Here is a 12,887-nt window from a genome sequence, read left to right as displayed (position 1 = left end):
CCTGACTTAATACAGGCATTTCATCTTTTGTAGAAGATGACGGATTAAACCTGGTTTCACAGCTTTTTAAGGTTATTTTTCTCATGTTGGATAACAATAAAATAACTTTTACCTTATCAACAAAGGAGCCGAGTATGAATCCATCATTCAGTAAAACCACCATCGTGTAATGAACAGCCTGTTAATTGTGCCTGTTTCAATTAAATAGTCTTCAACTACGACTAGTGGAAAATAACGGGAAACCTGCTCAAATTTCCGACCTTAGTCTTAAATTCGGTCGCGTATCGACGAAGCGTCTTTAGAGACGGTTGTTTAAAGATTTAGATACATCATGAGGAATTTGTATAATTGGATGTATTCTATATCCATGAATGATAACATGTTTCTTAATCTTTGTCTTTCATTTCATATTCACGTCCTCTATGAATCTAAATATAAAAGCAGTTATTTTTTTTATATTCCAGAAGAATTTTTCTTCTTTGTCCATAAAACCTTTTTTAAATGATGGAACTGGTTTCGTATCAATCGCAGTTTTATTAGTTTGTAAGATGTGATCTCCATTAAAGATGAAGTTGTTAACGTGAGACATTTAGTACATGGAAATATTACTGGTCGAGATTTTGATACTACATTCATTCCGTTTGCATGAAAAATATTCCATAATCGTAAAGAGGGCGTTGATATCTATAGAGACAATTGTAGTGACTTTCAACAAGTAATAAGTATTGTCTTGCAAATATGAGATGATAAAACTTGAATATGTTGACAATTTTCAAATAAGCAAGTCAACAAATTTAGAAATTATTTTCAGTCAAATAACCATTCGCTGAAAAAAATGCATCTTTCTAGGTTATTGACAAAAGATAAAATTTCACAGGTTTTTGATTTGCTGGCATCAATTATTATTAATGAAAACCGTCTCCCCAAATTAATATTTATTTCTCTGCTTAATTTCAGGATTGTAATCGAGTTCTTTTTTTAAAATCATTCAACAACAAACTGATGCCAAGCGTCTTACTTTTAATGTTTTTCTTTGATATAGGCAGGTTTATCCACATATACTACTGCGCTGGCTTTATATGCAGGTGTAAGGACGATGTTATAGTTGGTCCTTAAGTCTGTCATTGCAGGGAGATCGCCGGAAAAAAGATTGTTATAAAAGTTGTTTTTTGTTTGTGTATTTCTTATAATATCTGACTTAATTATACCATAAAAATAATCAATACAAATATTTCATTGTAGTATTTCAACAAAGACTCAGTGCAAAAATCAAAGGCAAAACAAACTAGTTATTCTGATGATATCCCTGGAACGTGAGTACATGAGAAGTTGTTATATAACCAATTATTCAATATTTCATTTTTGGTTGTCCCAACTTTTCAATCTTAGAGGTCCTGGTAAAAGTTAATCAAGAAATGTCCATTAGAAGCATAATTAACTGTTTATTCAAATTGTAAAACTCTTTTAGTAGTTTTCATATTTCAATAGGAAATATAAAACTCTATGTTTAAAAATTCAAACTCTTTTTATAACTTTTACATGTATAACATTTTATTCGACAAGTTGTTATTATGTATAAAAGTCTTTAAAAAGGAGAGCAAGGTAGCAAGGGGGCAAAAAAAAACAACACTAACAAACAAAGAACGACGAAAAGACGAGCAACATTATATGCTTAAGAAAAAAACACAGAATCCAATAAAAACCTGGAGGTGACCTTTTAGTGCTCCGGAAGGTAATGAAGTTGCTGCTCCCAATTTATCACCATCTTGTTGTTTAAGCCAGTAATAATCAGGAAATAGGTCAGTATCGGTAATGTCAGTAAAAGTATCTCATTAGTTTAATTTTACGTTTAGTCTTACTTTGTTTCATAAATCCCGGGAACGTGGAATGTGAACGTTTTGTGTCCATCTGGACTAAGATAACAGTAGTTTATCGATGATCAAATTAGTGAGTATGATAGAACTGGATGTACAGATTTGTCTTTAAATGCCCAGTTGTTTAACACCCAGTGGCAAATATCACATAAATAAAAGGACGACTGATATAGGTGTGTATCTTGCTTCATCAAAGTTTTATAAGTATTTGATAACCGATATTCAAATCTCATCAACCGCTTAAGAAGATCAAAAATAACTTAACGCATAAAAATTGAATAAACCGCATGATATTCAAAAGGAGAGAGACCAGATGCGTCGACAGGGTACGCGTATGCATGCATTATTTGCCGTGCATGTCCACAATAAGTCACAATTTCACAATCGCGAATAGGACAAAATCGGTAAAATTACACATCAGACGACTTATTAAACGTATTTTATTTACTCAAAGTAAAATTGACAGGACACCAATAAATTATGATTATGAATTCCACTCTGATTTACAGAATGTGACAATACAATGTTAATATTAGCATGTATTCAAAAATATGTAATACTTTACCAGTCTAGTTCGAGCTAAGTGACAAAGGATGGCAAAAAAATATTTTCAGGAACAATGGGAATGATGATTATATGAATTTAAATTCTCCCTCGCCTGCTCGTCCAAATTTAAAGCATTTCGTTACTAAATTCCCTCGTATAGATAAGACAAAACTCTTATCTAGGTGTGGTTGCTCGCAGTAACTTGTTCTTTTCTCTTGCAAACATTGTTTAATTACATTATACTCTAATGTAATTTAATAACAATCTTCAAACTGACATTTGCACACAACAAAATTGTCCAACAAATCCTTATAATGTAAATGAACTTAAACTTTATATGATCCATATTCATAAATTAACGGTAAACTGTACGTTGTAGTTACTGTGAGCACCTTCTTCGATGAACTGACAACTCAACAATTTCTTTATATAATATAACGGAACCCCACCCATTAAACCGCCAAGGAATTCACGTGCATAAACAACCAATATATTTAATCCAAAATAACAATAATCCGTTTTACATCTTCTCTAACCAGTTTTGAATATATTTAACTAAAATTTACGCAGAGGAATTCCCTAAAGTCTAACAACGAAAAGAAATATATATATACTGTAAATACGCTATTCGGTATGATATGACAAGAAATCTCTCAGACCGTTTAATAAATTCATAAACATGTTTCAATATCTGGACGTTCTGTTCATACAAATTCTTAAATCATTGATAGATAAAGTTACAATTAAGATACAATACATGATGTTTTAAACTATATATTCGATTAAATCTAACACTTTGATTTGCACAAAATAACCTTGTCATTAAATGTTAATTGTTCTTAAATATTTGCAGCATTTTTTCAACCGTGAATACTATTTTAAAATGAAGACTTGACCCCGCCACATTCTGTATGTGCCTGTCCCAAGTCAGGAGCCTGTAATTCAGTGGATGTCGTTTGTTACTGTATATCATGTTTGTTTTTCGTTAATTATTTTGTAAATAAATCAGACCGTTCGTTTCTCGTTTGAATTGTTTACCATTTGTCTTTTCGGGGCCTTTGATAGCTGACTATGTGGTATGGGTTCTACTCATTGTTGATGTCTCATTGGCAATCGTACCACATCTTATTATTTTTATAATAACAGTCTGTTAATATTTTATTCAAAAGCAAATGTTTACAATAAGAGAATTAAGTATTGTTTGTTTAAATGTGTATTGTGTCTTTTTTACTCACTTTAAAATACTGATCAATATAATCAGTATATTTATTAAATCAGATTAATTTTACGTTTTAATTATCTAACAAATATTTACTTTCACGAATTTTTCTATGTCTTTCTGTACTATATGCGACGCTGCTGTATACGATTTACCGTTAAGTGCGGCTACTGTTACCTTAATTAAAACACAGGGCTATATACAACTGTTACACAAGTGCGAAGTTAAGCTAGCTATAAAACCTAGGTTTACCCAATTTTTTCTTCTGAAAATGCCTGTACCAAGTCAAAAATATGCAGTTGTTTTTCACTGGTTCCGTTTGATTCTTAGCGTTTGATTTTGTCAGGTTTTATGGACTTCACTTTTAAAATTTGCGGTGCAGTTTGGTATTTTTGTAATACTTTTTTTCATGTTAACAGTAAATCGGACTTGTTAAGTAAATGCGACTGATCTTTGATATGATAATTATCAGAATTGGTTTTGTTTGCGCTTGTGTTTTTTTCATAACTGATATGTACCATTTTTAAAGGGTTATGTGTTTTTGTATTTTTGTATTATCTTTTCTTATACCACTGATCAAAAGTATTAATGGGGAAAGTTGAGATTTCAATTAAAGTTATTTCAACCTTGTTTTATATTCATCTTCCTTTCCCAATTCAGAAACTTCGATAGTGTTAACGTTGCGTAATATTAGTTAAATAGTGTGGTAGTGACCTAATACGATATGTATAGAGCGAAGCTCGAACCCCATATGGAATTTATTGACCCAATATATGTCGTATTAGGTCACTAGCACACTGTGTAACGAATTTATATTACCGACTATCTTAACATGTGGCATTTAGACTAGTGGCCTATCAAAGTGATCAAGTCTCCAATATAAAAAACTTACTTCCATTGGTCTTATAAAAAAAACCAAATGCCAACAATAACAACTTGTTCGCTTTGAATGAGTTTTCTACATTTATTTCAATCGTTCAGGAAATGTATAGGACGTAAGATAATAAACTATATGTAATATCAACTTTTTAAAATTGCAAGTATTGATCAGCTAGACAAGATCTAGATCTATAAATAAGTAATTGTGATATTTATTATCCTTGGATGTCGATATTTACCCATTGTATTGCAATTATTATTTTTCCCCCGTAAACTACTAAATAATAAGACAAATAGGTACAGTGACCAAAATTGTCAGTCGACACGTTTCATTGGTTACTGAACAAAGATTATGATTTGTTTTCTATCAATTTAAGTGTTTTACCATATCGTCTAGAAAGTCATGATAGATATACTACCCCTTTCACAATTGATCAATGGGAATGAAATTGTCAATTGACTACTTACATTATTTGCTTCCCATTATTTTCATTTCTGCTAATCATCTTTTAAACATTGATGAATGTACAGTAACTTGGTGTAATACAAATTAATAACAAGATATATTTTGCTCACTCACTTTGCTGACAACACAGATAGTCTAATTGAATTCCATCATAAAGTGTTTCGGAGGGGAGGGGACACCATTACAAGTTGAGTGATACAGGCCCCTTTGAGATAAAATTTAAATTATCGTCATAATTGCACTAATTTATGTGCAAATCGTACTTTGATCTACGTATAGTCTTAAATATTGTCAACGGTCGATTAACGTTTATTTTTTTTTTAAATTTGGCAATGAAAAGCTGAAACAGTGATATTTATTTGAAAATTTACGTTATTACTACAATCTAAACAAAATATTCTATTTAACTATTTCTGTTGTGTCGTTGTTCTCCTCTTATATTTGATGTGTTTCCCTCAGTTTTAGTTTGTAACCCGAATTTGTTTTTTTTTTCTCAATCGATTTATGAATTTCGAATAGCGGTATACTACTGTTGCCTTTATTTAAGACACAATTGAGTAGATTCTACATTGTATGTTGAGGTATAGGGGGAAGGTTGAGATCTCACAAAACATGTTTAACCCCGCTGCATTTTTGCACCTGTCCCAAGTCAGGAATACAGTATACATTATTTTGAAGGGGCCAACTGAAGCCCGCCTCCGGGTGCGGGATTTTCTCGCTGTGTTGCAGACCCATTGGTGGACTTCAAAAGTTTTCTGGTCTTTGGTTTGGTTGTTATCTCTTTAACACATTCCCGGTTTCCCTTCTCAATCTTATTTAGAACTTTCAAACATTGATTTTATCTGTAAAACTATTTATTTCGTAAATTTCACAAAATGTGTGAATGCAATTGAAAGGTTTAGACTTTCTTTATAGTATCTCTTGGTATAAACATTCCTATGCATGTATACGTCCTTGGTTGTCCAACGCTTGTTTTGATTTTAATGTTGATAAATCAAACCAATGACATTAAACAAAAATACACATAAAAGAACATTTCATTATAACTTCAACTGGAAAAGGGATGAAAAAAATACCAAAAGGATATGCAAACTCATAAAACAAACTGACAATGCCATGTCAAAAAATGAAAAACGATGAAAAGAAAAACATAGTTCACGACATTGAAAACTAAAGACTGAGCAACACCAACCCTGCCAAAAACCGGAGGCGATCTCAAGTGCTTTTGAAGAGTGAGCAGATCCTGCTCCACATGCGACGTACTTTCAATAAAAATAAATATTTGCACAAGCCTCACATGTTTAAAGCGATGTTTAGTTTTTACGAAATGAAAATGTTTTAAAGATTTCCAATGAATTAATCCCATGTTGATATTGAAAATATTAAGATAACAAGCCATCAAATTAACCAGGTTTATGAAAGTTTCGAATGAATATGACGCATCCATGGCGCTCTTAAATACATGTGGCAAGTGCGATTCTACATGAGTTTAAATTACATTTGTATTAAGATTAAATTGAAAGAATTGTACATATTATGACAGTTATTATTATAATATTTGAGAACATAAAAAGAAATCAGAAAAATTTCTTTATTTAGCAATGTCGAAAACATGTTATAAAAAAGAAATTCAAGTTATAAAATCATGTTCTTGTAAAAAAATGTCTACTTATAGGCCGCTTTTGTATTAGAAATATACGTTGTGGATTTAATTAAATGTAATATAACGCAGGAAAGATTTAAAAAAAAAAAGGTAATTCAGAACAGTCATCAATTTGGTTGCAGCTGAAACCTTAATTTCCCAGTCAAATAAAACTGATATTTTAAAATGTTTAAGGTTTCTGATAACACTCTACCACGACGATAACTTTGTAATGTATTTATTTATTTTCAGAGGGTCCTTGAGAAGGACACAATCAACGACTCAAGTTTTAACTGATTATCCTTGTTTCTGTGATTGTGGCATGCGCATTTTTTCAAGTTCAAAGTTTTGTGAGGGCTGTGGGAAAAGGTTTAAGTAGCATGTGCATGTGAAGTTAGGAAATAGTTTGTGCCAGTGCTTGATATTGGTTTTATTATTTTTATAGTTAAAAACCCGGTTGTTTTCATTGTTACATTAATTGTTAGACATACCTGTAGTTTTTCTATTAGATTACACGAAAATAATGGTTTTTTTTATTGTTTCACTCTCGTAAGTGTATAATTATGTCAACATACTTGCATGCTTTTTCTATTGATCACAAAATGTGTACCATTATCATGTGTCGCTTTTGTAATTAGCAAAATAATAGTGACCCCATTCCCTGTATCTCAATTCACCAAAGACCAAATAAAGTAGATGTCAGCAGCTATAGATCCCCGTATTGCGTTCAACCATTAGCTAAACTCATAACGTAGACTAAGCTATAAAAGGCCCTGACATATCAAAATTTGAAACTATTCAAACAAGAAATCTACGTGATCTGTGTACAAAACATACTCTAAAAGAAAATGTAAAGACACCGACCAACGAAACCACTGAATTACAGGATACTGACTTGGCTAGGTACACATAGAAAGTAACATGGTTAACACATGTGTGAGAGCGCTCAATCATCAGTGACAATGTCTCCATCAAATACAAAACAATAGCTATTATTAAACAGAATTATCTGGAAGTCTTTTGTATTTGAGTGATACATTGATAGGAAGGTCATTTGAATATAATGACGACATTAAAAACGCAACACTGTAATATTCTTTCTGAGCCTCATTTTAAAATATGCAATTCTCATAAAATGAATGAATAAACATGAATGCCATTCATTACGTCATTGTCTAAAAATATGTTTGCAGTTTGAAAACTGAATTGAGAATGCCTTGTTTAATGTTCAAAGCATGCACTAAAACCCTGGTGTTCTCAATATCAATGAATGAGTGACCACAGAAGTCAATGACTGCCTGTAATCAACGCCTAAATGATTAACAAAAAAATAAACAATTTCTGGTGGGCGTTTCTTCTGACTTCGCCTCTGTCCCTCCATGACAATGTGTTCAGGCAATTCTGCGGTTTAAACTTTAGGATTCAAAATGTTTTTCTGCAGTCGATTCTTAGGTAGCAAAACACACTTAGGAAAAAAACTTTAAATTGACACTCATAATTTTCAACCACCCTCTTTCTCTTGCTTTCTAACAAATAAGGCTTTATATTTGTGTTATGCATGTGTGTATTAATGGAAAGAGCATCTTCCATAGAATTGATTTCCAATAGTTATAATGGTGAAATGTAATCTCTTTTTGGTGTAACCATGGCAACAATCTGCATTTATTTGATATAAAAATATTGCAAAAAGGGGGGTGAAAATGTCACAAAAGTCCCCAAAATTTGGTCCAAAGAAGAATTTTAATTCATTAGAGTGATACCTTTTCTGAGACCATAGACATTTATCTATCAAGAGGTCATAAAAAATCATATGCATTTTTGCTCATTTTTCCATAAAATTGAATTGAAAAGTTCGAGGGTCAAATCTTTGTTGAAATACACTACAATAATTTCTGGACCTATGGCCGGTATGGATTGGAAAATACGGACTGTCAAACAGAAAAATGGCCTATAAAACATGCAAAAATACAATCTTGATGTTCATATAAACCCACAAGGAAGGTTTTATTATTCTTCAACTATTTAAGATTAAATTTTATTGTACAAAAACTTTCATATTTAAAAAAGTCTCCATGGCCAAAATGCGAAACTAAACTTATAATTGTGTAATGCTACCTTAAGCATTTCAGTATACGGGAAACAGTTATGGCGTGAATCTGTCTGCCATGGCATTCGATAACTTGATTAGAAGTTGGTGTCACGGCCGTTGATATGTCTAGCAAATAACTTTACGCGATCAAAAATAATTAGCGTGGCTTCATCACTACCTACTGATCATGTCATTTGAGGTCACCAAAAATTTCCACCTGTCTGTGCCGTTGTTTTAAGAACAATAAGAGGAGTTTCTGACAAGAAATTGTCTAGCAACAGTACGTTTACGTATTCCTGCCTTCTATATTCTTATGGCCTGATTAAAATTTTTATAACCCAGTCTCCACAATATGGACATGCAACATTTTTGTACTTATTTAGGAGTGGGTATGGATTTGAAAGAATTGTTTCCCCTTAAAAAACATAAACAAATCATGTTAGGGTTTCAAATGTTTCAATAATTCGATATGTTTAATTACCTCAAATAAGTCAGGTATTGAATTTTCTGAATAGAAAGGTGTATTGTAATAGGGAATAGTAGTTATATGTGAGCCGCCATGACATTTCCAGGCTTATGGCGGTAAACGTCATAATGAGAAAACGTCGATGTTAGATTACGTAACGTAATGGAGGACCTGTTATTTAATGTCCAATAATATCATGATGTAAAATACTGTTTAATTTTTTCATGACTTGATGAAATTTGAATTTCATATTGGGATATCCAAACCAAGTTGATCTGTAAGGTAGAAATAATAATGTAAGTTCCAATCCCGTTTGAATCGCGTTCGAAATTCATACATTTTATCTATTAGATTTTAATACGCAAATCAAACTCTCCTGAATCATTGATATATTTTCGATTATACAAAATGGTTTAAATCACATTACCATTGCGAAACATTATTCAGAAAAATTAAATACCAAAACAGATTGCAGCATGAACACTTATTTTATGGAGTAAATCTCATTGATTCACATTGTATGGAAAAATATGAACATTTGTATGGATGTTTACCTGTATATGTAAATCAAGCAAGATATACCTGCTGATTATAAACGCAATAGTGTCTTATCACATGTTTATTCCTAGTTCCTTTTTTTTTCTATGACTTTCTTAGAACTACATGAACATTTGGTATGTATTTCTCAACCCATTCAGTATTCAAGAGCATACAGCTGCTTCTCAATAACATCTCGTCCTTTTTCTAAAAAAGGTTCACCGGTAGATACCAAGACCTTGTGGATAAGTATTCCGTATCAACTTCACAAACAATACATGATGGTCTTGAAGTATAGATTCAAGGTACTGACGCTGTTTATTGTCTTAATTACAAGTTATAGTGTTCTTTTATTTGTCGTTGTATATTATTAACCTTTACTGTTCAGTCCATTTTTGGTAATATCCTATTGTGATGGCTCGGTACTTATACATCCCACCATCGTGCTATAGTAATTTATTGTATTCTTGTCTGTCATTTTTGCTTATGTGTTTTGTCTATATGCCATTTTGTTTTTCTTTGTTGACATATTTGTTTGTTTTATAGTGATTTAGATTATAACACAATGTTGACTGCTGAACCCCTATTTTTGATATGTTTACCTATTATGTTTGTATGTTTTGTTCACACATTGCTGTCAATATAATGGAAATTTGTAAGACTGTCATACAAGTGAGAGGTGTTGCTAGCTATAAAACCAGGTTTAATCCGCCATTTCCTACATGAGGAAATGCCTTACTAAGTTAGGAATATGACAGTTGTTTTCCATTTGTTTGATGTATTTGAGCTTTTAATTTGCCATTTGATAAGGGACTTTCTATTTTGAATTTTCCTTGGAGTTCGTTTTTTTTAATTTTACCTTTAACTTGAACTTATGATTGAGCAATGGCTGGACATGCGGTTTCACGAAGCCTGACCTAGCTTTCTCTAAAATTGTGTACCAGCTTAAAACAGCACAAAAAGAATCAAGTCAATTGAAGAAACTTTTTATGAACCCGTGCCACCATTTCCTGTGTACATTAGTCTATTATTGTATACCAAGACTAGAAAACAACAACTCATTGATTCATTGTTTCAGCATTGGATACATCCCATATGATCGGGTTATTCAAAATTTCCACCCATCTTTGATCGACCGATAAAAAGGTGTTGTTTCTTCAGCAATATTCAAAAAATATGTTTGCCACATCTGCTGTAACCAGACATTCAGAACGATCTTTTTTTAATTTTGGACTTCTGTCCTTGCAATCATTATGTCTTTTTTTTTTTTTTTTTTTTTAATGTATATATCTTTTATTACATATCTGCTGTTTTAACAATTTACTCGGATTACAGCGTAAGCCCGAGTTTCCCTGTTATTAGTTACTGAATTTTCAGGGAAAAGGCTCAGTAAAAAAAGTAAACAATTATTAAAGTATTAACATATACATTCTTTAAAATACAGTGTATACATATAAAGTATTGGATTCCGTGGTACAAATCACGTGTTTACGGAACATCGATTAGCTTTCCGAAATTGTATTCATTTTCCCTTATTTATAATCAATCATTGTCACAGTTATTTTGTACTTGACCTTTTGTGCTGGATTAGTTAACCTGTTTACTAATTCATTGTCCGAAAACTAGTGCCGAAAAAGCACATGTTTGTAGTTAACAATTTGTTGGATCAGATATAACTAGTTTGGCATTTATTATATACTATTCATTAGTAATTTTGTCACAGAAACAAATGTATATAGAATTGAAGTGTTTGAATATCAGGAAGTATAATAGAAATAAAAAAGATATCAACATGTGATGTGATACCAACATACACAAAATCATTTGAGGATACTTAGTGTAAAACAAAACAGTACTGAATTATGTTCATTTTAGTCTCAAAGTATAATAAATAAAGTGTCTTGTTTTGTTTGTTTGTACATAGAAAAAGGAGAAAACCAACAACAACAATATAAAGTCTAGCAAAGGTATTTTGACTTCAATGACCTTTATCTACTGAGACATCATTTATACATTTCAATTACATATATTTTTGAACATTTTTAGCATCTGACTTATTGTTTTATTTCTATACTCCATCAGATAATATCTGTATTTATATTCTTGTTTGACTATTTCATACACATTAACTTGATTTGTCTTATTATTTGAAATGCAATTGCATTTGTGCAGAGTGAATAAAATAACTGACAAGAGATGATTGGTATTATTTAATGAGTCGTCTCCTATTTTATATCCTACCACCAAATTTTTTAAAGTAATTATATGCTTATCAATATGAAGTTTATTTAATAGAATACACATTTTATTCCAAAAAACTTTAAAATAGGTACATTTCATGAAATTGTGTTGATACGTATCTGGTACCCCACACTCTGAACACAATTTGGTGCTCTTATTTTTCCAAGTGAAAAGATGTGTACCTACAGGTAATATATAGTGTAATAATTTCCATCAAATCATTTTTAATTTATTGTCTTCTAAATAATTGAAAATAAAATTTAATGTGTATTTAATATTTGGTTGATTTTTATCTGTATTTAGTTCTTTCTGCCATCTTGTAAACCCTATAGGTATATCTTTACTAACATTTGATAGAATTATATAAATATCTTTATTATTAATTTTTTGTAAATCGTATATAATTGCAATGTCATGTCAATATATATCATACTCTTTATTCTATAACTGCAATGTCTTCTTTCCGTTACACATACTAATCTGTATTTCAGCATCCGGGCGAAGCTGCAGATGGGTTCAAACGTGACATGACCTTTCAAGGACAGAATATCAAATTTAAAAAGATTCAAGCTTTATAATTATCTACACGTTTGAGACTATGCACATTCTGAGGCTCCATGCATCTGGTTTGTCCCTCAACCGATACTTGTATTCGTTTAAATCCTTCGTTTGAGAATTATAATATGGTTTTGTCAGTTTCGCGCATATTCACGATGGCTCCGATTACCCATGGATCTACCCCTTATATTAAATCTTAGATGCTGCCCATGACCTTAGTCATCAAATTGCAATGGGTATTTAAAAATGTTCTTATATTATTGGATTAACGATCTCTCAGTTTCTTTAACCCTCCCTTAAAAATTTATATTCTTATGTTCAGGATAGTCAACAACTTTATTATTTCTTGTTATCTGTTATGTTCAACAAT

The sequence above is a fragment of the Mytilus californianus genome, unplaced genomic scaffold, assembly GCF_021869535.1.
Source record: "Mytilus californianus isolate M0D057914Y unplaced genomic scaffold, xbMytCali1.0.p SCAF_11, whole genome shotgun sequence".
NCBI lineage: Eukaryota > Metazoa > Mollusca > Bivalvia > Mytilida > Mytilidae > Mytilus > Mytilus californianus.
This window is presented reverse-complemented; position numbering follows the sequence as displayed.